This window comes from Taudactylus pleione, unplaced genomic scaffold (genome assembly GCF_031769625.1).
Source record: "Taudactylus pleione unplaced genomic scaffold, aTauple2 ptg000078l, whole genome shotgun sequence".
NCBI lineage: Eukaryota > Metazoa > Chordata > Amphibia > Anura > Myobatrachidae > Taudactylus > Taudactylus pleione.
The window spans coordinates 5,354,580-5,380,988 of NW_028284480.1; the positions used below are offsets into that span (position 1 = coordinate 5,354,580).

At 38.6% G+C, this 26,409-nt stretch overlaps 1 long non-coding RNA gene across 1 annotated transcript in view; it reads left to right on the top strand.

Annotated features, from left to right (window-relative positions):
- The first annotated feature begins 2,368 nt into the window (after positions 1-2,368).
- LOC148532394 (uncharacterized) overlaps positions 2,369-26,409 on the top strand; it is a 56,533-nt gene continuing 32,492 nt past the window's right edge. Inside the window, exons 1-2 of the long non-coding RNA XR_015877725.1 lie at positions 2,369-2,453; positions 3,159-3,202. This is a non-coding gene — a long non-coding RNA (uncharacterized LOC148532394). The remainder of the gene's footprint in view (positions 2,454-3,158; positions 3,203-26,409) is intronic.

Here is a 26,409-nt window from a genome sequence, read left to right on the forward strand (position 1 = left end):
TTCACATATAGGGGTACCTTTGGGCCAAAGTGTTAGGGTGCCCAAACACATACCGATATACTTACGATCCGACGATGTGTCAGATTTCCCTTGAAATTCTCCCCGGCAGCTCAGCACACGATCAGTACACGATCTGCACACGATATGCTATCCAATCTTCATACAATCTACTTGGATGCCACAACATATTTTTCATTTATTAAGTATCATATCTTTGTTTCATATGGATGGATTTACAGGCCTTTCTATAGTTAGTATTACAGATAATAAAAAAAAACATGTAAATAACTTTTATATTTTGATTATACATATTTTAGAGTGGATGGGTACAGGATGCTGGCACTCGGGATCCCGGCGGTCAGAATCCCAACAACTGCATCCCAACAGGGTTAGAATGCCGACACTTGTCGGTCAGTATTTTAACCCTCCCCTTCTCCCTACCTAAACCCTCCTTCCCTGGTGCCTGACTCTAACTTCCCCCCTAGTGCCTAATCCTAACCTCAACCTCCCTGCACCCTAAACCTAACCCTCCCCCCTTTGTGCCTAACCCTAACCCTCCCCCTAGTGCCTAATCCCAATGCTAACCCTCCCCCATCGCTGCTACTTACTTTTGGGATTCCGGCAGTCAGGATGCTGGCACCGGGTTTCGCCCAAGTGTCAGGATTCCGGTGCTGACATTCTGAGCACCTGAATCCCCACGGTGGGGTTATTGACTGCATCCCTATTAAAGATGTGCGTGGACCCCCATGTTTTGGTTTTAAATCTGGATTCATCTTTGTGTTTTGGTTTTGCAAAACCACCCTCAAGTGTTTTGGTTTTGGATTCGGATAAAAAGTGATAAAAACAGCTAAAATGTCAGAATCCATAACCCGAGTTCAGTTTTAAAATCCGAGTTCCAAACCGGCAACAGATCCGAACCAGGACTCGGTTCTACTCAGAACCCCTAAATTCGGGTGTGTTCGGATTTCAGAAATCCGGACCCGCATATCTCTAACATACAGTATCATGCCAAAATTCAATAAACTAAACCAGTACCTTCAAACTTTAAGTCTGTTATAGTTCTTTATAGAGTGCCTCCTAATTTCTACATATTATATAAAGCATTATTGTATTTGATGCAGCACAATGTATTTCATGTCACTCAAGTGCAGGATATATGGTACTGTATAGTAATAGTATGTGAAATGTGTAATGTATTACTGTATTTTTTTAGTATTGTTAAAAAAAGGATTCCATATAATTTAACATATTTTCTTTATTGCAAAACTTTATTGATATAAGCTGAATACACATTTTTACAGCAATAAAAGTATTGTAAATAAAAAATGTACATAAACATTTAGAAAAACAAAAACAAATGTATTGCATCTATTTCCATTCATATTCCTGTCTCCCAGTCTCAGTACAGCAACCAGGAACAATCAGAAATGAGTGAAATTTTAAAGTGTTCTGTTACATATTCACCAGAGATTTTTCACATTTCTACATGGGAATTTAGCATTAACAGTCCTACCAGAAAAAATGTATGCTTGTCATCCAGTTTATAAATCACACATAATAAAAAAGTTCATATTTGCAGCATATTCACTAATCCTTAGGTATAATGGAAAAAAAAACCTCTGTTGCTTTAAAGCTTGATCCAGTAATTGAAATTGTAGGGTTAAAAATATGACTTATTTGCATTGCTAATAAAGGTAGTTAAATTCATAATGAATATGCATTAGTTGTTAATGTAAAGATAAAATAAATGGTTTAGGAAAACAGTGTAAAAAGACTAAAACAGAGTTATAACTGTAGCCCCCCTCCCCTTACAAATACATCCCTACTATTCCCTCTATGTAAACGCCATGTTGCTATGGTAGCACAGATGGTACTTAACTCTAGGCTCCAGCAGAAGGTGAATAATAGACATGCATTCTTTGTTGAATAAGCAAGCAGCTGGTTTTCGACACAGCCCATTCAACAAAGTACAGATGGGTTGATTATTCGAAGCTTTTCAGTGGTCCCCCTTTATTCACGTAGACACTAATTACTTTGGATTGTCATGCAATGACCTGCACTCACTCTGAGGAAAAACAGCACACTGTCTATTCGACACACGCCGCAGCAGAACAGCCTCTAGCTGCTTGGGCAAAACAGGCAAGCTAAGTACAAACGATTTTATAGATCGGGCCCTTGCGAAGGTGACTTGGATATATTTTGGAATTAAATTTTAATAGTATCTGCAGCAGATTTTTTCCCCCCTTCCCTCTGCTTTCTCTATGGGTTGTGCTTATAAGGAGATCCGTTTACTGAAAAGGGGGAGGAGATTGACAGACAAAATCTCCCCTGTATTTCCTTTCCTTAAGAGCTAAGCTTTCAGCACAAAGGAGAGCTCCGTGTATTCCCGCAGACATCGCACGCTTGGCTGCTGCTGCACAACCTGTCAGTACGGAGAGATCTGCCAAGATCAGGTACAGATCGCAGAATCTTTTTCTACCTCTGTAATTCACATTAACTGATGGAAATCATTTTTGGATTGGCATTAGATGTTATCATATTTATTTCTCATATATTTTGTGAGAATCTGCAGATTTTATCCTTACTGGTTTGTGATTATTTCATGGTTACAGAATGGATATACTCTGAATTGTCATTATTTCTCTTTACATATAAGCTGATAAGAAATATGTTTTGCGTATATTTTATACAGTATACATTATATTACACTGGATTCAGTCAATCTGCATTACAAAAACATAGTTCACAATAGGGTACAGGAATATCTTTGCAAGTAGATATATCCGCAGTGTTAAGAATGAAGGGCTATATAAGAACAATAAGAGAGCTTACAATTGCCATATAATCATTATTTTTTATATTAGCTAGACTTTTATATATAATATACATATATGCATTAAATTATTACATTCATAATATTATTTGATATATTTTTTTAGTGGAGTTATATGTGCTGTTTTTTTATTTTAACTTTTGATTCCAGAGGAAATAGTATATTTACTATATTAAAATCCTTAAAAGGTTATTAAATGCATGCAATGTATATGGTAATATTAACATTGATGCTAAATACATATATTCATGTTTTTATTGTATGCAATGGTTTTACTAGCATCTTTCAAAAGAAACAGTGAAAACATTTTTTTTTTCTATTTCAGAAACTCCACTATACTCACTAAGTGAAGAATCTATTGATGGGCAGGTAATTATTTGATAACTTCAGCAGAGTAATAGATGATGCATTAAAGTTCTATCAGCACAATTATCTCCAAGTAGCTTTGTGTGTAAAGGTACACCACCATTTTCTCATACAATAGGAGAGAAAGCAAGTAGCTAAGGGCAGTGCAGTGAGTAGCATACAAAATCTACACAGACCAGATTACATTTCATAGAATGATCTAGAAGTCTAGAAGCAAGTCACACATTTGTGATATATATATATATATATATATATATATATATATGAATTAGTGCAGAAAGAGAAATATATAAACATATCCTCACATCTGCCTATTTGTAGTATATAAGAAGTCGTTTATTGTATAAACAATTGTATAATACTTAATATACAGTTTGAGTACCAGATTGCTGAATATGAGTAATGTTCATATAAAATATAAAAAATGTGCTACAATATATATTTTGTTAATAGCTATATGTATAATAATATTGTAGAGCTTTACAATTATTATGTAGCTAAAATAGGACATAACAACACCCACACGTATGCTCGCACAGAAATATATATGTAAATTACCATATTTGAAAATAAAAGCATTACGTTATTCTTTTAGGACCAAGCTAATTAGAACATGTAGGTTACGGTTGGCTGTTCTTATGTTTCTTGCCATTTTATTGTTGTTTATGATGACCATTATGTTAGTGATGTTCTCTTAATGCAGTCACATCTATGCAATTAGCCTCATCTCTGAGATGGTTTTTTAAAATGAAAGGTTTTTTTTCTGTCATTTATCCTTCTAGCTTGGAGGCATTTTTGACTATAGACTTGTCCAATTCTGCAGAAGGATATTGGGGGTTGGTAACTACCTATGATTAAATGTTACTAAACATAAACAGCCACAAAAGAATGAAAGAGATGTAAAAATAAGCTTTTTCATAGTTTAATATGAGATGGTGATAATAGAACTAGAAATTGTAAACCTTATAATTAACTCCTGCATTATAGGCTACCGTGTTTGTTGCTGACTCCAATGGTAGCTTAATGGTCAGTGATTTCTCTGTCCATCATGAAAATGTTTAATATTTATATGTGCAAATTATTAGGTTTGTATTTTGCACTCCCTGTATTTTATTACATTTCCTGTTTTAGTTTATTCATCTGTCCCCATTTTGATTTGGCAGAAATGTGAATTTAATTGTCCCACAATCTCTTGGGAGTACAAGATTTGCAGAGCTATCTGCTCTAGATATTCGACAGCTGCTGTATGGAGCCAGTGCTATACAGAATTTTATTTCACTGTTTGAACAGATTGTAATAGCCACACAAAGCAATTTCATGGTACTCCATAAAACAAGAGATGTTGCGGCAACATAGGTTCAAATGCTTTAATGATTGCTAAAAAAGGCAATATATCTTGTTTTTAAGCAAATTATATTATGATATATTACCGTAGAGCATATTTCAAGATTTTATTTGTGTTTTTGCTAAACTGAAAATATATTATTGACACACATTCTCATCTTTTCCAATTAGCTTGACTTAAATTTTACTACCATATGTTTATGGGTGGGGTGTGATAAGTAGCTATTTGATGACATTTGTCATTTGTTATATACTGCAGTAAATAAATAATGTCTATTTACACTTTTTAAATAATACCTTACAACAATTTTATAAGAATGCCATTACTATACTGTAGTATGTATTCTAAAATACAGTATTAAGTTAATTATAATGGCTAGAATATTAAATGTTATATTATAGTGTATCATGTAAACATTTTATTTTGCTGCTCAATTTTGCAAGCCATTTATATAATGATTTAAACATTTTTTTATAATACTTTATGTGATATTTTCTAAGGTTCTGTGTTATAAAACTTGTAGACACCCGATTAAATTATATTTTAACTTTGTGATATTTTAAAAGTGTTTTCAAAGCTCTGAACTGGTGATATTTTAAATAGAATATAATTTAGCCATTTACAGATGTCTAGCTAATACAGTACATCTAACACTTGCTCATCTTATTAAATTGCAGAGTTCCAGCCAAGTGTCAATCAAAAATGTCCATTTTCTAGTCAATTAAATGTGTAATAAAAGCTTCAAGTTTGTAACAGTGTGCAAATATAGTTTTAAATAACTATATTCAATCAAAAATAATGCTTAATAAATAGATCTGTAAGAATTTTATTTGAAGCAATTAGATTGAAAAATTGTCATATCAATGATAAACTTCACATTTTTCCAAGTGTAAATTCAATATAATACTGTAATTTCTTTTTGTATTCTATTGCATATACATTGACACAATATGAGCATATATGATTACATTTTAAAACTGTAGCGGGTTAATACCAGCCAAACTGGGTAGTTATTACTGTATCTTTACTAAAGTCATATATGTACAACATATACAAACAACATAATCTATTTTTAAATCATGATTCTTGACAATTATATTTCTTGAATATGAGCATGAAGGAATTTTACATTGTCTACAGTGAAATAAAAATTGTATAAATGTTTACAATGAATGATGGAAGCTTTAAAACGCTTGACAAGTGATCAAACAAAAGTTAATGAATCTTTTTAGTCATATTATTATTATTATTATTATTATTATTAGTAGTAGTAGTAGTAGTAGTAGTAGTAGTAATAGTAGTAGCAGTAGTTATAGGGTACCAGAAGGGTTCTGTTGTTCTGTACAAGGGAGTAAAACCGATAATAGTAAAGATAACTACAGACTATGTATACATTCACATTGAGACATAATTGAAGAGTGAAGTTGTCAAAATTATGTAGAGGAGATATAAGAGAAAAGCCCCTGCTCATAGGAGCTTACAACCTATAAGGTACTGAATATTGGTTTATGTGATGGAACAAAGGAGGAGGAGACTGCACAGTTAGGAGGAGGGGTGGTAACCTACAGTACAATGAAAAAAATAGTTTTAAAGTCATGCTTGAAGGCTGGGTAAAAGTCTAATGGAGAAAGGAAGGGTATTTCAGTCAGAAGAATCCTATGGGAAATCCTGAATATATGAGATGTGATGATCAAGGAGCAGATGAGACAGCAATTATTAGCAGAGGAAAGAGGGTGGGAGGGAGTATGTGAGAAAATGAGGCTAGAGAGATTGGGAGGAGCAGTGAGGTTGAGAGCTTTGTAGGTGAGAAAGGAGTTTGAAATTCATTCTAAGTGGTATAGGAAGCCAGTAGAGTGACTGGCAGAGAGGGGCAGCAGAGGTAGAACAATGAAAGAGGAAAACTAAGCAGACAGCAGAGCTAAGGATAGATTGGAGAGGGGTGAGATTGGAGTTAGGAAGGCCAGAAAGGAACATATTACAGTAATCTTGGGAGGAACTGATGAGAGCATTAATGGCAGTTTTAGTAGCTTCCAGGTTTAGGAAGGGCCTGATTCTTAAAATATTTTGCAGCTGGAAATGGCAGTAAAGGGACTGCCTATCTAAATGCCACTGTGAGGTCAAGACATATAAGAATTTAGATGTGGCCTTTGGATTTGGCCATGAGGGGGACATTGGTGACTATGGTGAAGGTAGTTTTAGTGAAAGTCAGAGACAAAACGTCATATTGAAGATGGTCTAGGAATAAATGTGAAGAGATGAAGTAAATGAGGCTTAACATCAAAGCAGTTTATTTACTATGCTTGTTTCAAATATTCAAATGAAAATGGACAGGAACAGTTTTAAAGGTGGATGGGCATTCGCTGCTGTACATATGTACATATGGACATATGATTGACTAAAAGCCAAAGGAGGTGGCACAGCATACAGTACATAACCCAAAGGGTGTATACAAACACTAACTATATATATATTTATTTATTACCAGTTATGTAAATAGTGCACACATATTCTGCAGCGTTTTACAGAGAATATCTTACCATTCACATCTTCACCTAACGCAGTGGAGCTTACAATCTATATTCCCTACTACATGCTCACAAACATACCCACTATGGTCAATTTTGTGGGGAGCCAATTAACCTACCAGTATATTTTTGGAGTGTGGGAGGAAACCGGAGAAAAGGGAGAATATACAAACTCCACACAGTTAGGGCCACAGTGGGAAACGAAGCCAAGACATCAGGGCTGGGAGGAAGTAATGCTAACCATTACACCATCTGTGCTGCCCATATATATATATATATGTATAGATATATATATATATATATATTCCAAGAATGCACTATGTACTATTTGATGTGCACAGTTGGCTTGTGACTCTTTTGGACCCACGATGTATTTATGATTTCTGGATTGCTGCACCTTGAGAATGGCCCTTGTTTGGACCGAAACGTCGGTATCTCCACATATGTAGCACCTATGAATTACTAACCTAATGCCTTAATTAAAACAAGTTGAACTTTTTGGTGTGTGCCCTCATTCCACGTCCTTTTGGAATATATTATTGAACTGGTCTTATGACCTGAGGAGGAGCACCCCTGATATATTGTTTGCACTAGATGAGGATGTGAGTGCAGACTGAACTGTCCTTGTATATATATATATATATATATATATATATATATATATATATATATATATATGCTGAGGTATCCCCTGGAGGAAGGATGCACTCTCCTTTCTTTCAAAAGTCAATTTATTACAAATTAAACATAATGTTTGGGTACACAAATAACCCAAGCAGCATAAACAAGTTGCGGTCAGTCGTGGTTGGTCGACGTTTCGGTTCTTGCTTGAACCTTTATCAAGACCTCATTCAAATTCAATGGGTAACAACAGTGCACAATGAATAATGATCTGCACAGGTACTGAAACACTGCATCAATTTACATCATCCAAGTGATAAACAATGGATCCATGCTGGAAACCTTCGCCCGGTGGTGTGAAGTACAGCATCAAGTCCAGTCTGGCCGCCTGCGGCAGCGGCTCCCCATTACAGATGGCCAGACTGGACTTGATGCTGTACTTCACACCACCGGGGGAAGGTTTCCAGCATGGTCCCATTGTTTATCACTTGGATTATGTAAATTGATGCAGTGTTCTAGTGCACCAAGACTTTAGCAGCTCATCCTTTCAGTTTTGTTAGATGCAATGAGGGGCCTCCACAGCTCGGATTTGTTTTTCCAGCACATCCCACAGATGCTTGATCAGATTAAGATCTGGGGATTTTGGAGGCCAAGTCAACACCTTGAACTCTTGTCATGTTCCTCAAACATTATTATTATGCTGAAAGACGCCACTGCCATCAGGGAATACCATTGCTATAAAGGGGTGTACATGGTCTGTAACAATGTTTAGGTAGGTGGTACATGTCAACGTAACATCCACTTAAATGGCAGGACCCAAGGTTTCCCAGCAGAACATTGACCAGAGCATCACACTGCCTCCGTCGGCTTCTTACCATAGTGCATCCTGGTGCCATCTCTTCCCCAGGTAAATGATGCACACGCCCTCGGCTGTCCACATGATGTAAAAGAAAATGTGATTTATTGGACCAGGCCTCCTTCTTTCATTGCTCCATGGTCCAGTTCTGATGCACATGAACCAATGGTAGGCACCAGTGGACAAGGGTCAGCATAGGCACTCTGACTGGTCTGTGGCTTCACAGAAAACCATGATGCACTGTGTGTTCTGACACCTTTCTCTTATAGCTAGCATTAACTTTTACTGCCATTTGTGCTACAGTAGCTTTTCAATGGGGTTGACCAGATGGGCTAATCTTCACTCCTCACGTGCATTAATGAGCCTTGGGCACCCATGAACCTGTTACCGGTTCACTGGTTGTCTTTCTTTGGACTACTTTTAGTACAGGTGCTAATCACTGCATACTGAAAAAATCCCACAAGACCTGCTGTTTTGGAGATGCTCTCCCCCAGTCATCTAGCCATCACAAATTGGTCCTTATTAAAGTTGTTCAGATCCTTATCCTTGCCCATTTTCCTGCTTTCAACATATCAACTACAAGAACTGGCTGTTCACATGCTGCCTAACATATCCCACCCCTTGACAGGTGGCATTGTAATAAAATAATCAATGTTATTCACTTCCCCTGCAGTAGTTTAATTGTTATGATTGATAGTGTATGTATATAAAATGTAAACAAAAATCTGTAACCACACATTTCAGATAAAACAGCTGAAAGAGACATTTTGATCCACAGAGAATCTATGTCAAGACACATCAACAGGCAATACTCACCTTCTTAAGTAGAGACTAGGCTGCAATCATAGAAGAGCAAACAACACAGCCACACCCACAGCACTGTGAGTAATTGATGCATAATCCAAACATTTTATCAGCACTTATGTAGGGCATTGAGAGCAATGGTTACATAATTCAAACATCTACTCAGCACACATATAGAGTGAGAGAAAAACCCTGAAAACTATTTTTATAAATTTAAATACACAAAATCACTAGTATTTTGGTAGTTAACAGTGGTTGTTGCAGGGTGGGGGCTGCAGCCCTTATCAACACTGTCAAGGCTGGTGCCATTTAAACAATAAAATGAAGGACCTCATTCAGAGATAGACGGATTTACACAGCCGCACACAAGTGCAAATTTGTCCATCTCAGATGCAAATGCAGAAGGAGGTGTCAGATGTCTCCTTGCTGCATTTGCAATCCCAGCACTGCGACCGACGTCGCAGACTGGGATCACCATGGTTGCTCCATTGGTCAGGATGTGAGAGCTGAAGCTTTTCGTAGCCTGGCCGGTGCCTGGTCATGCAAGAGGCCAGGAATCTGCATCCGCCGGCACAGACTCTGGCCTTGTCCCTCCCAGAAAACGGAGGCTAAACGCATCCATTTCCGGGAACGGCAAAATGCCCCCGCTGACACTGGAGTCTGGGAGCCTGCTCATCCGGTGTGCCTCTCAATCACACAAACACAAAGAACCAGCTGATCCTTCCCCAGTGAGTTTAATGATCAGTCCCCAGCAGCAGCGTTTGGAGCAGACTTAATTTTATTGTTTAAACGAAACCCACCTGGGAGTTTTGGTAAGGTCTGCAGCCACCACTGGTACTTAATAGTTTGCAGGTGCCCCCAGTATTGTGGGTAATAGTTGCAAATGCAAACATCTCAGCAATCATGTGCAGAGCATTATGGGTAATAATTATAAAATACAAACATCTAATCAGCACTCATGTGGAGCATACTTGCCTACTTTTGAAAAAGCATTTGAGGGAGATTGTGAAAGCAACACCTACAGTATGAGCATGGCGGTATAGTGGGCATGTACTGCTACATCTGAGAGGCGTGTCATGAAGTTGATTTGTATCCAAATGTAAACGAGCCCCAAAGCAGTTAGTAGGACCTACTTGTTAATGAAAAAACCTACTTTTCAGAAAATGCATGTAGCCATAGGGATCATTGTGCCTTATAATCAATGCAGGGATATGATTCTAATGATCCCATTTAAATGTAAATATCCCTGTTTTTGTTGTTGTTTTTTTATATAACAGCTTCATAATGGGGTAATGTGCATTCAGGGAGATTGCTAGGCTCTTCAGGGGACAGGGAGATAGCTGCTATTTCAGGGAGTCCTAAAGGTGGGTGTCTAAGTACCCAGAAACCCCCCTTGGTGGACCAGACTTTTTTAGATGGAGACCAAGCTGTTTCCGTTTAAAAATTAGTTTTAGCAGCATATATGCAAAAACAACCTCCAATGGTCACAAGTCCAACTAGTAAGCATACAAGACCAGTCAAGCCAGTGCAAGCAGTTTTATGTATGTGTACAGTATCTTTCTGTAACTATGGAACCCATCTGTCATCATGAGCTTCACTGTCTTATTAGCTTCCTATACTTTAGTGATTTTATTTAATTAACTTGATTCTAATGTGATTGTCTGTGTTTTTTTTCTACATACAGTATGTTTTGCTGAGTAGATGTTTGTATTATGTAATCGATACCCAGTAAACTGTGGGCTCCTGCAAGCTATTAGCTGCCTATACTCTAGTGATTTTGTGTATTCAACTTTATTATAATGTTGTTTTCTAGGGGTTTACTTTATTTGATTTTCTATTCTTTTTCTCTACATTGTGCTTTCTAAATGTTTGCATTATGTAACAATTACCCACAATGTTGTAGCTGTGCCATATTTATTCCTCTACAGTTGTGTTGATTAGATGCTTGTTTTGTGCAATCATAACTCCCAGTGCTGTGGGTGCCGCCATGTTTTTTGCTCTTGTATATTTGAAGCTATAATTGGAGCCTGGTCTCTATTTAAGGAGGTGAATATTTGCCTTGACAAAGATCCTCTGTGGATTGAAATTCTGTTAAAGTTAAGTAATGAGGAATGTATTATGAGGTATAATAAAGACTGAATGGGATGGAAAATAACTATTTTGTAAGCATTGGAAAAATAGCTGAGCCTAGTATTGATGTTATTTTTAGCAATAAAGCTGTAGATATTTGTATATATGTATGCTTTCACCTCATTTATTAATCATACAGAGGGGCTGATCCCAAGCCATACACAAAGTGGCTGTACAGTAGTTGTGGGCAGCTGCGGGAGCTTATTTCACTAATTTATGCTATAGCGAATATCTGCTCAACTAATGTAGGGGATCGTTATGTGTAAGCAGAATCCAGTGCTGGCCATTGATTTTACGCTGGCCGTCGTAACCATGATCATTAGTATCAACACTTACACCAGCCCCATGCTAGATGCAAGAGATACGTCAACGGTACAGGCTTCCATTCTGTGTAGTCACCACTCAATCACACAGAGGTTTTTATACACACCCACAACATTCTCATTACATTCTTACTAGTCAGGGTGGTTTGTACAATCGTTTTGGCACTCAACAGTTCGTGCCCGAAATACCCTATTTCACAGGAAGACCAATCTGTCCAAGTTGTGTCCGACAACTGCAAAACTGGGCAAATGCAAAACTGCATAAAGTAATTTCTGCGCATGTGCTGTATGCAAAAACTCACGATGGTGTCCGTGAATAGAGATCTGTACAACTCAGAATCAGCCCCAGGGTTTGCACTACATGACAACTTGGTTTTGTACCAGTGTGCCTGGATGATATAACTAGCACAAATCAAAGTGCTTATTATCTCTATTTATCATTCCTTTTTTTATTAAACACTCTTATTTCACATTATTTTAGTATCACTTAAATGTACTAAAGGGCTTTTGGAGCAGTTTTTGTAAAAAACGACTCCAAGTCCTTAAATTTAGATTATTTTAGTGAGCAGATCACATTTCCCATACTCGTTAGGATGTCAGATTTACTAAAACAAAATTGTAAAAAAATAATGGGAGGAAACCCTGTGATAATAATGCCACCTGTAGATGGCTTTTATATATCTTTCCCCATTACACCAACTCCTGCTCTGCTCTGACAGGTAGATCAGAGCCAGGAACCAGTGCCTGTGATCAGTGTGACTGGAGGCACAGAGGAGCTCACCGGATCACAGATCAAAGTGCAGGTAAGTGTCAGCTTAGTGCGTGAGAGAAGGGGTTGCAGAGAAAGGGGGGGTTATCGTACGGGGAGGGGGTTAGCTGGCAAGGCGTGCGCTGTTGCTACATGTTGTATTTTTTTGCAGAAAATACCCTGAGAACTGAGCGGCGAGGATTCACAGGGACAGAGCTTTCTTGAAAGCTCTGTCCCTGTGGGCGATATTTGATACATCCTTGCTATGTATTCAAATATCGCATTGCGATTTTGGCAAATTTATCACATCCCATCCGCATCTGAGATGCAGATTGTGATCAATATGCCCATAAGTGAGCCTGTTTGTGGGAGCCAGAAAAAGAGATAAAGTGTACAAAAGTGTATTCATCACATCAAACTCATATCACTTAAAATCACCCCATTTTATTAAATAATATATTTATTTTCTTCTTAAGTACTTATCAGTTTAGCCTATGGCTTAAATGAATCACTAGAAGTATGGAATATCTGGGCTACCTTTATTATTATGGAGTACACGTAAAAATATTCTTATGTCAAAATTCAACTCAGAGATGCAAAGTACAACCCATTAACGGTGGTGGTAGAGACATGACCTCTGCCAGCTTTGTGATGAATGGCTGGGCACCATTCCATAGAGCAAGGAACGTCCATAAAACCATCCCTCTCCAACCCTGTTTCTTTTGAATAATATCACACAAAAGTAAATCTTATTACATTACTTTGTAATAAATTAGATGTGTCTACTCCATGCTCAGAAAAGAACACCCCTATCTCTGCCAGCTCCTTGGATTGGCTGTTCCTCTTCCAACAGAATCATCTTGCACCTTAATAAATATGTGCACCTTAGCAGAAACGTATGCACACCTATCTTTGCTTTGTATTATTAAAAAATACTATCTTTATACAAGTTATTCAGGATTACTCAAGCAATGGTTCATGTAAACCTTATTATAGTGTGATTCTAGACTCTGAACAGTATCTGCATGATCTACTGTACATGTAATTATGTGGCATCACGTTCCATAGAAGTGGTGTGTAATGTGTTAGAGGCTAAAGATATCACACAGATATCAACTAACACAGACCTTGACACAATATCTAATATAGAGAACACCATGCAGTGAAAATTACTTCCAGATGAGAGATGAAACAGCTGAGCCTTACAACAGATATGTTACTGTCACATACAAGGCAATAATTATATTTTACGAAATGATCACATATTGTATTTCATAGATTCTTAATACATTTTTGGATTTTGGATTTAATCATTGGTTCTTTTATCTGATTCAGATATTAAGGCTCCATTATGGTAATGGATGATTTCATCAGCATCAGAGGAATTATTAGCTACTGTATTCCACAAATCACAAAGAATGAATGATAGTATATTTGCTTAATCATTTTACAGATACATATGTGTCCCGCGCGACTCTGTTAGCGACAAGCGCCTCTTTTTTTTACATCTTTTTCGCTCAAAACTGCATCTTAGTTGCAATGCGATCACACCATGAGACTCCATTGATTAATTTGTTATGCATCACTTGAATATCTGTGTATGACTGCGTCAGAATCTGTATACTAAGTGCTACGATGCAGTGACCATGGCTTTTTTCCATGCCATGTTCTGTTGTGCTTCGAATACAGGGCCTGATTCAGTCCCGCTCACGAGCGCATAGTGCTCGCAAGCGGGTCGATGGTCGGGCAGTGCGCACGTGCGGCGTGCGCACTGCATGTGTGCGAGCCCTAGAGCAAGTTAGAACTTCAATCGCTCGGGGCTTGCAGCAAAACAGGGCGGCTGTCAATGTTGATCGACAACTGGCCCCGTTTTGTAGGCGGGCCGGGGGTTGGCTGCACAAATGGAGGCATTCCCGAAGGAACACCTGCCGTTTGTGGGTGGCCCTACTGACATCACACGTAATGTCAGTAGTGAACTTCCTGCTCTATTAGAGCAGGAAGTTCACTGGGGCTTGCGGTGGACGAGACCCTACCACAAGGGTCTCGTCGCAAGCCCGATGGTCAAGATAATCGCGACCATCACCAGGCCGCCCACACAGGCTGTCATCCACAGCTGTGTGAGCAGCCTGGAGGCAAATTTTTTTAAAACAATCCGCCCTGATTCAGAGCGAGCGCTCGCAAATAGCGAGTGCCTCTGAATCAGGACCACAGATTCACTCGCACACAGATATAAAAGTATTGCATATCAAATGAATCAGTGCAGTCTTGTGGCACGTCTTAGTCACATCACATTGTGACTAAGGTGGCATATTGAGGCTAGGGGTATATTTACTAAAGTGCAGGTTTTTAGAAGTGGAGATGTTTACCATAACAACAAACAGATTCTAGCTGTTATCTTCTAAAAGGTGCTAGATAAATGATAAGTAGAATGTGATTGGTAACTATCTGCAATAACTCCACTTCTAAGAACCCACACTTTAGTAAATATACCCCTAGTTGTACAAAGCCACATTGGTACATGTACAGACTACAAATTAATTATAGTTTTATAATGTTGTAGTTGATATTAATTTTTGTTGTATTTTCTTAAATTACCCTTTTGCTAAAGCATGCCATTTACATGCGTTTTAATTATGGTTCAGATGTTGCAAAAAAAAAAAAAGCACCCTAAGATTGAATTCCTATCAGTGTATTATTGCCTTTTTAGTTTGGTATATATTAAATAGCTTTGTTTAGTTTGTTGTATGCTAATAGCCAAGATGCAGTACTGGGACTCTGGGACATATCCATATATTACCGATTTATTAAAGCTTGACTCTTAGGTCACATGCAAAAGAAAAAATCATAAGCCTAGCTATTTAATTTTACCATATAAGTATTGGCTTAGCTAGAAACCCATGGTCATAGACTGAGGGAAACAATTTAGGACTTGGCAGCCATTTTTATTGAGTCTCCTTTTCTCCACCATGGTCAATAAACCTGTATGTTAATATAAGGTCAAAATGAATGGCTTGATCTTCTTAAAGCTGTTTATTTGAATACAAAATATATCATAGGAGCAAAAAAGTGATCAATAGACTACACACATATTATACACTATCTCCCAACATTTGGCTCTTTGGAATTGGAATAGGACATGGTAGAATGACCACTTCTTGATGGGTCATGACCAATTTTTCTGGTGATCTGCTTAGCAATTGTGAAGCTCTATGACACCTTTAAATGCCAAGCCACAGGAATCAATGGAAGATAGGTGTGGCACCAACTCACCACCACTTTGCAGTGCCAAGCAACAGTGATCAGCACATACCTCCCTACAGTCTCAGCAGTCAAGTAAAAACTGTTGTTTGTTAGGACAGTGAACAGAGCCCTAAAATTGTGACTATGCCACCAAAATTACAATACTTCGGAATATATAACTACATACATAAGTAGAACAAGATCTGGTGGCATTGTAACATAGCCTTAAAACTGAAACTACTGTATGCAACACATTCCCCCAAGGTGGCATATATGCACACAAAAGTAGCTGGTGCCAGGGATGGACTGGGGCTGTATATCAGCACTGGCAGTCCGCCCTGCACTCACATGTGAAGGGGGGTGTAGCTAATGCAAGGGGGTGTGCCGCGAGTCACAAACACAGCCGCCGCCGGCCCATACACACTTCCACCCCTTCCATCTCCTTGATATCTTGATGATTCTGGAGCTGTTGGGTGGAGAGGACTCTTCCATCCCCCCTCCTTGAGCCGGTCCTAAGGCCATCGGTCCTTCTGGCATATGCCAGAAGTGCCCGATGGCCAGTCTGGCCCTGGCTGGTGCTATGTGCAATGGATGGATCAGTGCTTCCAGTATGCTATTGACATAGTGCAAAGTTCAAAACTAAAATACCAGCTGTCAATCTATTAGCATTTCAAACATAGTAGATGACAATGCAAAGTTCCCATTTTATACAAGAGTTTGCAGAGGTTTTCAGATTTACAAATGACCTGGATGTTGTTCTAGGAAATGTAGTCATAATTTTGATGTTGAAATGTTTGTGATGTATACCTAGATACATACCTTATAACTCTCTTACAAACTGAGACTTAAAAATCAATCACATACGTAAATGAACTATACACTTATACAATGTTTAATATGACATAAATGTCAGCACTAAAATATAGTTGAGTAATGAGACTTGTCTGTGATTTTCTACTTACCAGCTCATGAAAAATATATGAAATCTTGGATACACGGACACAAGAGTAATATACAAATGTTGGCATTGTGCTTTAATCCTATTTATAAATACTATAACATGCACAATATGTCAATTAAGACAAATAATTATAGTATAAACATCATGTATGGGGTTATTTTTTTATTTGAAGAATGTATAAATTACTGGGGAATTGTGCTGCATTTTGTGTTTAGTAACATATTTATTAACATATTATTTATTGTTGTATTTGAACACTTTGTGGTTACTTCAATTTCATATTAATGGAAATGTGTCTAGAAATGAAGCATCGTGAGTGCTTCTTGTAGACTGTAGGCTCCATTCCCAGTATCACAGACCCTAAATCTTGCAATTAGAACAAACATTTTATCTTTTACTAGTAGTTATTTAGTCACAAGTAATATAACCTCAGATTATGCATATCCACTATATTTATAATTGACATTTAAAATTGAAATCATATCAGAACCTAAAGTATTCATATTTAGTTTTTAGACAGTTAAAAAAAATCCAAGGGATAACAAAGATTAAAGCATAGACAAATGTGAAAAGTTTTGGCTAATGCCCATTTGGAAGCTTTGTTGTTTTTTTGCTGTGTTTGTTTTTAACTATGTATAGTGAGTTTGTCCAATGTTAATTTGTATGCTAAATGCTGCTAAACTATAATTCTTCAGAAGCAAGTTAGTTTATTTAAGTCTTGAGTGTTCCTCTTTGACAATATTTAATGTGGGAAATCATGCATTTCTATGTAATGAAAATAAAGAGGCATTTTTCTGATTCCACCTTGTAGAATATAGAATGCTCCTGTGACCTTTTACAATTTTTCCTCTCTAGTGGAAATGCTGTACTGTAATTCGGAAAGTGTCCTTTCAAATTACTGAACCGTCTAAAACGTCTTCAGATGGCGTGATCGGTGGTTTGGTCTATTAATGGCAGATTGGAAAGACTTAAAAAGCTGAAATAGAGGCCAGTCAGCAATTTAATGGGTTCAAACACATCACCAGCTTGAAGTGTATTTTAGTATCGACCTGTCTGTTCCCAATTTGTATATTCTATCACACTCAACATCCTTCTTCAGAGATTGTAATCTATCACTTTTGTGCTAAAAATAGCCTGACAGCTATTGAAATATACCATATTGTATGGTACAAAAAAGAACCAACTGTGTTTTTCTAGGACAGATGTATGCAAACTGCAGGTTGGGTCCCAAACTGCTGTATCAGAATCTACTTTTGGTCCTCTAATTGCCAGCTGCTTTGGGTCTCAGAACTATGGCACACTGAGAATTGGGATCCAGTTGGAAAATGTCTCATGCAGTAAAGTATTTTACAGTTTTATTTCTTATTTTTATTTTGTTAACCTTTTAATACTTTGGTCTTGGTGATAGCATTTTACAAAATTTAAAGCCATTTACAAATAGATTTGCATTTGTAAATCAAGCCTACTATACAGTATGCACACCAGAACATTAGCTGATATAACACAAGACTAAAAGAAGTGTTAACAGTCTGTGAAAGGTTCGCGGCAAAATATCCCATTAAGCTTACTGTTACATGTGAATATTCACATGTCAAGAGTGTTTACAAAAGAAATGTTTATTTAAAATGAATCAAGCACTTTCCTTTAATATTATGCCTCCATCTTTAAAAATGTAATTTATATCAACCATTAGCTTAATTTCAATTTAAACGTGGTATTTTTAAAACTAAAAATAGGGTGAATTTTTAGGATGTCATGTGAAGTTGACAGTTCGGCAACAATTTCCATACATACTGGGTACACACTATATGATTTTGTCCAACGATGCTAACAACTGGACCAATTCAGACCGATCATAATGATCTCAAAAACATGATATACAGCCTAAACACTACCCAATAATCGTTTAGATTACAAATTGTCTGGTCTCCATACTCATTGTCAGATAATTGTGCTGTCAGAGAAGGGAAGTGCTAATTAATTAGCAGACATAAAGGACTAGGTCTGTACACATTGCCATTGGGCCATGGTTCTGCGTACACACTACACAAATATCTGCTCTATCTGACAGATATAGCCATGTTGGGCTGAGAATCGCATAGTGTGTACCCAACTTAACAGACATATGTCTTAATGGCTTAAAGTCCAGTCGATACAAATTAGTGGGTATAATGTGGCATTAAAGTCTATTTTTTTCAGTTTAAGATTTTATTGTGTAGCCAATATTGCTACATATACTATAGCAGAATGGTCCCCACCTTATTATTGATGGGAAAATAAAATAAATAATTTTTATTATATCAGGAATGTGTGCTCTAACATACCAACTCCCACACCCCAAGAAGCGGTGTAGCCAGCTTTTGCCATGTGGGGGAGCAAACATGGAATAATAGGCTTTCCAGGTCCTGGTGTTTCCCATGTGCCTCATATAAGGCCCACCAGACCCCCACATTAGTCTTTTGACTTTTGTACTATATTTAATAAGTGTTACAGGAAAAATCAGCTATGAAATGGCTCTAAAGGAGCAATGACCACCCACTTGAAGCCAGTTTAAATATGTTGTATTGCAACCCCATATTAAAACTTAGTTAAGGACCTAGCGAAATTGTTGTAGTCTTCTAGGACCCAAGATCAGGTTTAAAAGAAAATGTGTCTGCTTTGCTCTTCTCAGAGAAGAGTGGGAGGCCTTAGGAAGTTATACCGATGTCTGGGAGGATGCAGGCACCTCAGTGGGAGAACTGGCACATTGTTGCCGAGCCTCTTCACCAAATGTCTCTGTTACAGTCACACCCTTTACATCCAGGGTTCTTCAATCACAGGTTGCGGCACAAAATCTTGGCCCCTAAAATATAATCTTGCATTTTTTATACAGAATCAGGTATAATAATGCAACTATTTTGAATGTGACGTGGAAAAGTTGCTCCTTCTGTAACCAAGGCCATTTTGTCATACCAAGCATCTTTATACAAACAAGCACTGAGTTAGTTTTTAATTAAAAAAAATGTGACATACAGATGTGTCCTTGCTCATGTAACCTCAAAAGGCCATGCAGCCTGTTAAGCCTGGCGTGAGAGAACTGTATATCTGTGTGCAACTGAGGGACCTATTCATCATACCTTAAAAATCGATGGAGGTAATTAGGTTTAGAACTCGCATGGAGTTCTACTTAATTACCGGAGGAATTCATCATTCCTCCTCTCCATCAGTATCTATTCCAAAAAGCTGTCATTTTTGCGATGACAGCTTTTCAGGAAATAAATACTTTTCCCTCTCTACTCTAAGTTACCGCAGCTGGAAACAGTGCTGCGCATGCGCTGTTACATTCGTAAGCCCAGCGTATGCGCAGCACTACTTACAGTGGCGGTAAGTTTGTGTGCCCTCCCCCAACCCCACCTCCCCCCTCCGCCCACCTCCCCCCCATCCCACACTTACCTGCCCGCGCATCCGGCTCCATCCTGCTGGTCTGACACGTGGTCTCCCAGCACACCACAGTACAGTTTATAAAATAAAAAAATTAAAAAATTTTCTCTAAACTTTATTGTGTTCTGCTGGGAGAACACAGTGTGCAAGCCACCACTGGAGCCAGAGGAGGGACCAGAGAACCGGAGGGAGCTGTGGGGGACCTGTCCAGCTCACCGCAGGTAAGTCTCACCTGCTATTCGCTACCTCATAATGGCGGATAGTACCTCCATCAAATTCCGAAAATACATAATTTTCGGAATTTGCTGAATACCATAATTTCCATATCCCCATACTAATGTATGGGGAGTGTGGAAATGAATGCAGGGGGACTTAGCAAGGAGATATCAGTGTTATCTCCTGTGCTAAGTGTCATCATGAATACTAAAATAACGTTATTTAAGGAAAATGTCCTTAAAAACGTTATATTAGTGTTGATGAATAGGCCCCTGAGTCTGTAAACAGAACTTGGCATGGAAAAAGCTGCGGCCGCTGCATCGTAGCACTTTGCATGCTGATTGAGAGACTCAGTCGTATACAGATATACAAGTGGCATATATCAAATTAATCAGCACAGACTCTTGGTGCTTCCTAGTTGCATCACATTGCAACTTAGATCCATTTTCGTTAAAACAAATGAAAAACAGATGCCTGGAACTAGCAGAGTCTCACAGGACCTGGTACCTTAATAGGGACTGTTTGGCGCGACTCAGCAAAGATGAGTGAGGACACATCTGTAGCTTCAATGTCATTTGTTGCATTATTGTGAGTCAAGGAAAGTTTATTACATAGCTTCACACTGTAAATTAATACCAAGGAGACTCCCACAGTAGAAGAAGACTTCATGGACTAGTGAGAGAGCAGGCAATTCTTATGGAGCGCTCTACAAAGTAGATAGGGTCATCATATCATCAAGCACCGCCATGCTCCGTAACCACCAAGTTGCAAGAATATGCAGAATTATCATCATGTCTCTGCCGCTTAGTATTTATTAAGGTTATTGTGTCTTAATGGTAAGATTTTCACACGGACTTGATGACATTAAAAGCAGTACACATCCCTGCAACACTCCTCTTTTCTTATCTAACCTCCAAATTTTGCAAGCGAGATTGGAATATTAGCCACAAGTACAGTTTTTTTTTAATCAGGATATTTACTGCAGTTTAGCCATCAACAACTGAAGCCTGGGTTGATGACCATTTAAACTCCTTGTGACCAATATCTCCTAGTGTCACAAGATAAAGAGATTGTTAATATTTTTGTTAAGAAGTAGAACACGCAGTCAGGCAAAATGCTGAGCGCACAATTCATGGTATCATAATAACTATAGCAAATATTACTAATGCACAGATGCACACAGTTTTAAATGTTTTTCAATCCAGTGGAACCTTAGGGGTTTGATTCAGCATTCTGGCATAATTAGAGGTAACTGTGTGGAACGTAAGTATTATCGTGTCCCCATTTCTAATGCACATACGAGATGAACGCATATTTTAAAAATATATGAACTTTTTTTCATTTTTTTATTGTTCTATTTATCGAAAACTGAAAATAGTCTCCATTAATATTTGAAACAGTTTCTTAAATGTTTCATTATTTTATGTAATATATATTATAAAAAATGTAACTTATGTCAATAGTTTTTATCTTTGATATAAAAAATAATAATCAGAAGTCTGTAATAAATCCATTAATTCTGACTCCCTTCACCTTTGTATGTATGTAATAACTCACTGGTAGTGCTAATGATGGAAATAAGAAATAAATATAACAAAGTCTTATTGCCCTGGAGGGATTGCCACAAACACATGCGAGTAAGGCATTAACATGTACAGACGCCTGATCTGTTTGTCTTTCCCTCTGTAGTTATTATTATATGGTTCTTCCTGTTAGATTTTATGTCAGTTTATACATCTGTTGCCGAAGCTTGCTATAATTATGGGGGAGATATAACAAAGCTTGGAGAGAGAGAAAATGGAGAGAGATAGGGTCTTTGTATTAAGCATTTGAGAGGGATAAAGTAGATGGCGATAAAGTATCAACCAATCAGCTCCTAATTGACATTTTTCAAACACAGCCTGTAAAGTGGCAGAAGCTGATTGTTTGGTACTTTATCTTTCTCTACTTTATCTCTCTCCAAGGCATAATACATCTACCCCATAGACCCCTACATATGAGCTCATAACTGTAATTTTTGTCCTTTTACAGGCTGTTGTTTGAAAAATGACAGGTGTGTTAGGTGCTGATCGGTTGGTACTTTATCTCTCTCTTATGTCATTAAGACTGACAGGTACAAGCGTGTGGCTGATAAATATGCTTATCAGACTTTTGCTAAGAAAAGTTACCTACTGTGATTTTTGGGGCATGCTGGTGGTCATATCCCAAGTGGATCCAGTTCAGGGACACGTGAGTTTAAGTGTGATATCATCATTGGAACATGTTGTGTGACAAGATCAATCACTATATAAAAAGTCTCAGACGCGTCTTAAGAGAGAAGGGGGCCTGTGAGCAGTCTCCATCTGGGCCCCCCTCCTCTCTACCCGTTGGCTGGCAGTCCACTGAGTACAGCAGACTCCAGGCTATGACAGAGTCTACTGCGATGATTTCCCTACTATGCCTGTGCAAAACGATGGGAAAATGCCAGTGTACAGCAATGCTACCGGCGACGACGCGGGACTCCGGAGAGGTAAGTATTTAAGTAAGTATAAGTCAGGCTTGCCTACCCTCCCGATGTGGTCGGGAGCCTCCTGAATATCGGGTGCCACTCCTGACCCTGCGGAAAGGCAGACAAGCCCCCCGGCTGCCGCCTATCCCCCACGGCTACAACTAGAAACTAGGGGCCTGATGATGCAATTCACACTAAATCGCGCTCCGCCCCCTGCTTCACAATGCCTTTATTTTCGGCAATATGAAGAGAATGGGCAGGGCCATGATGATGCGATCATGTGGTCACGCCACTTGCCCCGCCTCCATGAGGAGTCGTTGCCCGGCCACACCCCCCGCTGTGTGCAGGCATTCAGCTCCCTCCCGAAAAGAGGGAGCTGAATGTTGGCAACGGTGGTATAAGTATTTAATAAATAACCCTGAACCCTGAAAGTCTGCCTTAAAGCCTCATACCTTGAGTGGTTATCCATGTCTTACCTTGCTCCTGAAGTGGCTACTTGTTGTCATCTTCTTCAGTTTGCATTTTTCACTAGAAGTCAAACACCCGCAAGTGATCCGCCTCCTGAAAGGCATATTTTACAATCCCTTACAGGGCTTAGGACCTGATTCAGAATGGATGCGATTCATTGTGTATTATGTATTGCTATTCCTTATGTGCATTGTTTTAGTGTTTTTCTACTGTAGTTTCTGCTACTGTATCTGCTAGTTCTTTTGAGCCATTCATCTTTTCGTCACTTCCCTCTGTCTTTATCTTGCTATCCTTTGCTCCTTTTCTATTTCTGCTTGTTTCCTCCGTTTTCATTTCTATTTTTTTACTTATATTTTCTTTCCCTCATACTAGGGATATGGTTGGCTTCATACAGATGTGTCCTCACACATTTATCTTCAATACACCACATGACACAAGATACCTGGCATGAGCAAGCCACCAGGTGCCGTGCAACTCTTTTAGTGACAGGTGACTAGGATGTCCCGGGAGACTGCACTGATTAATTTGATATGCGACACTTGAGCCTGTATATGATACACAATGGAACTTGGAATGGAAAAAAGCTGTGGCCACTGCGTCGTAGCACTTTGTATACAGGTTCAGAGATTCAGTCGCACACATACTGTATATACAAGTGTTACATAGAAAATTAATCATAGCAGTCTCCTGGTGTGTACTAATTACATTGCATTACAACAAAGATGCATTTTTGGTAAAAAAAAAAGTGCCCAGCACTAGCAGAGTTGCCCAGGAACCGGCCAGACTGAGTAAGCTTCAGCTTGCGCAGTCTGACTAAAGCTGCATCTATTGCGATAGTCGCGATGTTGATCCGAGGCAGCGTCTATGTACGTTGCTCTCAGATCGCAGATACATGCAGGAGGTGTCTTTTTCCTACAGACACCTCCTGCTGCATTTGCATTTTAATTGGACGGTATTGCACAGCCACTTCCTTGCACACTCAGAGAGGCCTCCACATTAGAAACCTTCAATAACAGAATCAAGACTTACCTGCTTATTCAAGCATTTCTTAAATGTCCATTTAGTTCTTAAAAAAATACAACCCAAATGCTTACTTCTCTTTTCTGTTTAGTTCATTTTGTATCTTGTGCTTACAGTGCATTCCGATAGTATTCACAACGCTTCACTTTTTCCACATTTTGTTATGTTACAGCCTTATTCCAAAATGGAATAAATTAATTTTTGTCGTCAAAATTCTACACAAAATACCCCATAATAACAATGAGTAAAACATTTTTTGAGATTGTTGCAAATTTAATGAAAAAAAAACCTAAGAAATCACATGCACATAAGTAGTCACAACCTTTGATCAATACTTTGTTGATGCACCTTTGGCAGGAATTACAGCCGGAAGTCTTTTTGAATATGATGCCACAAGCTTGGCACACCTATCTTTGGGCAGTTTTCCCAATCTTCTTTGCATCGCCTCTCAAGCTCCATCAGGTTGGATGGGAAGCGTCGGTGCACAGACATTTTCAGATCTCTCCAGAGATGTTCAATTGGATTCAAGTCTGGGCTCTGGCTGAGCCACTCAAGGACATTCACAGAGTTGTCCTGAAGCCACTCCTTTGATATCTTGGCTGTTTGCTTAGGGTCGTTGTCCTGCTGAAAGATGAACCGTCACCCCAGTCTGAGGTCAAGAGCGCTCTGAAGCAGGTTTTCATACAGGATGTCTCTGTACATTGCTGCCTCCATCGTTCCCTCTATCCTGACTAGTCTCCCAGTTCCTGCTGCTGAAAAACATCCCCACAGCATGATGCTGCCACCACCATGCTTCACTGTAGTCATGGTATTGGCCTGGTGATGAGTGGTGCCTGGTTTGCTCCAAACATAACGCCTGGCATTCACACCAAAGAGTTCAATCTTCATCTCATCAGAGCAGAGAGTCCTTCAGGTGCATTTTGGCAAACTCCAGATGGGCTGCCATGTGCTTGTTACTAAGGAGTGGCTTTCGTCTAGCCACTCTAATATACAGGCCTAATTGGTGGATTGCTGCAGAGATGGTTGTCCTTCTGGAAGGTTCTCCTCTCTCCACAGAAGAATGCCGTAGCTCTGACAGAGTGACTATAGGGTTCTTGGTCACCTCCCTGACTAGGGCCCTTCTCCCCCGATCGCTCAGTTTAGACAGCCAGCCAACTCTAGGAAGAGTCCTGGTGGTTCTGAACTTCTTCCATTTATGCATGATGGAGGCCACTGTACTCATTGGGACCTTCAAAGCAGCAGATTTTTTTCTGTACCCTTCCCCAGATTTGTACCTTGAGACAATTCTGTCTCGGAGGTCTACAGACAATTCCTTGGACTTCATGCTTGGTTTGTGCTCTGACATGCACTGTCAAGTGTAGGACCTTATAAAGACAGGTGTATGCATTTCAAATTCATGTCCAATCAACTGAATTTGACACAGGTGAACTCCAATTAACATCTCAAGGATGATCAGTGTACATGTGAATTCTTAGTGTGTTTTTTTAATAAAATTTGCAAAATTCTCAGAAAAACTTTTTACACGTTGTCATTATGGGGTATTGTGTGTAGAATTTTGAGGGCAAAAATTAATTTATTCCATTTTGGAATAAGGCTGTAACATAACATAATGTGGAAAAAGTGAAGCGTTGTGAAAAAATAGAGGTTGTTTTTGTAAATGAAACTGAATTGTGGTGCAAGGATATTGGTTATGAATAAGTCATTTATAAGTCCAGGAGTGCCGTCTTCCCTGCAGAGTATCTGTGGAGCTACATGAGTTATCTCTAAGGAGAGCAGCTTACCTTAGATAAACCTAAAGGTAGTTAATCCCCGAGGTCATCGACTCATCAGGGCACATGGACATGCTATTAGTTCTTTCATTCCATGAAGGTTAGTGTTAAATGGGTAGATGGTTTACGGTGTGTGTGTTTTTGTTACAATGTCAGTCATTGGTTGAGGCATATAGTAACTTCCTGCTAAGTCTCTTTGTTCTGAAGATTTTTCCTCCTGCTCCGCCCTTTGTTACATTATCATTTCCTTTTCTTGTAGAGTTACTATATGTGTGA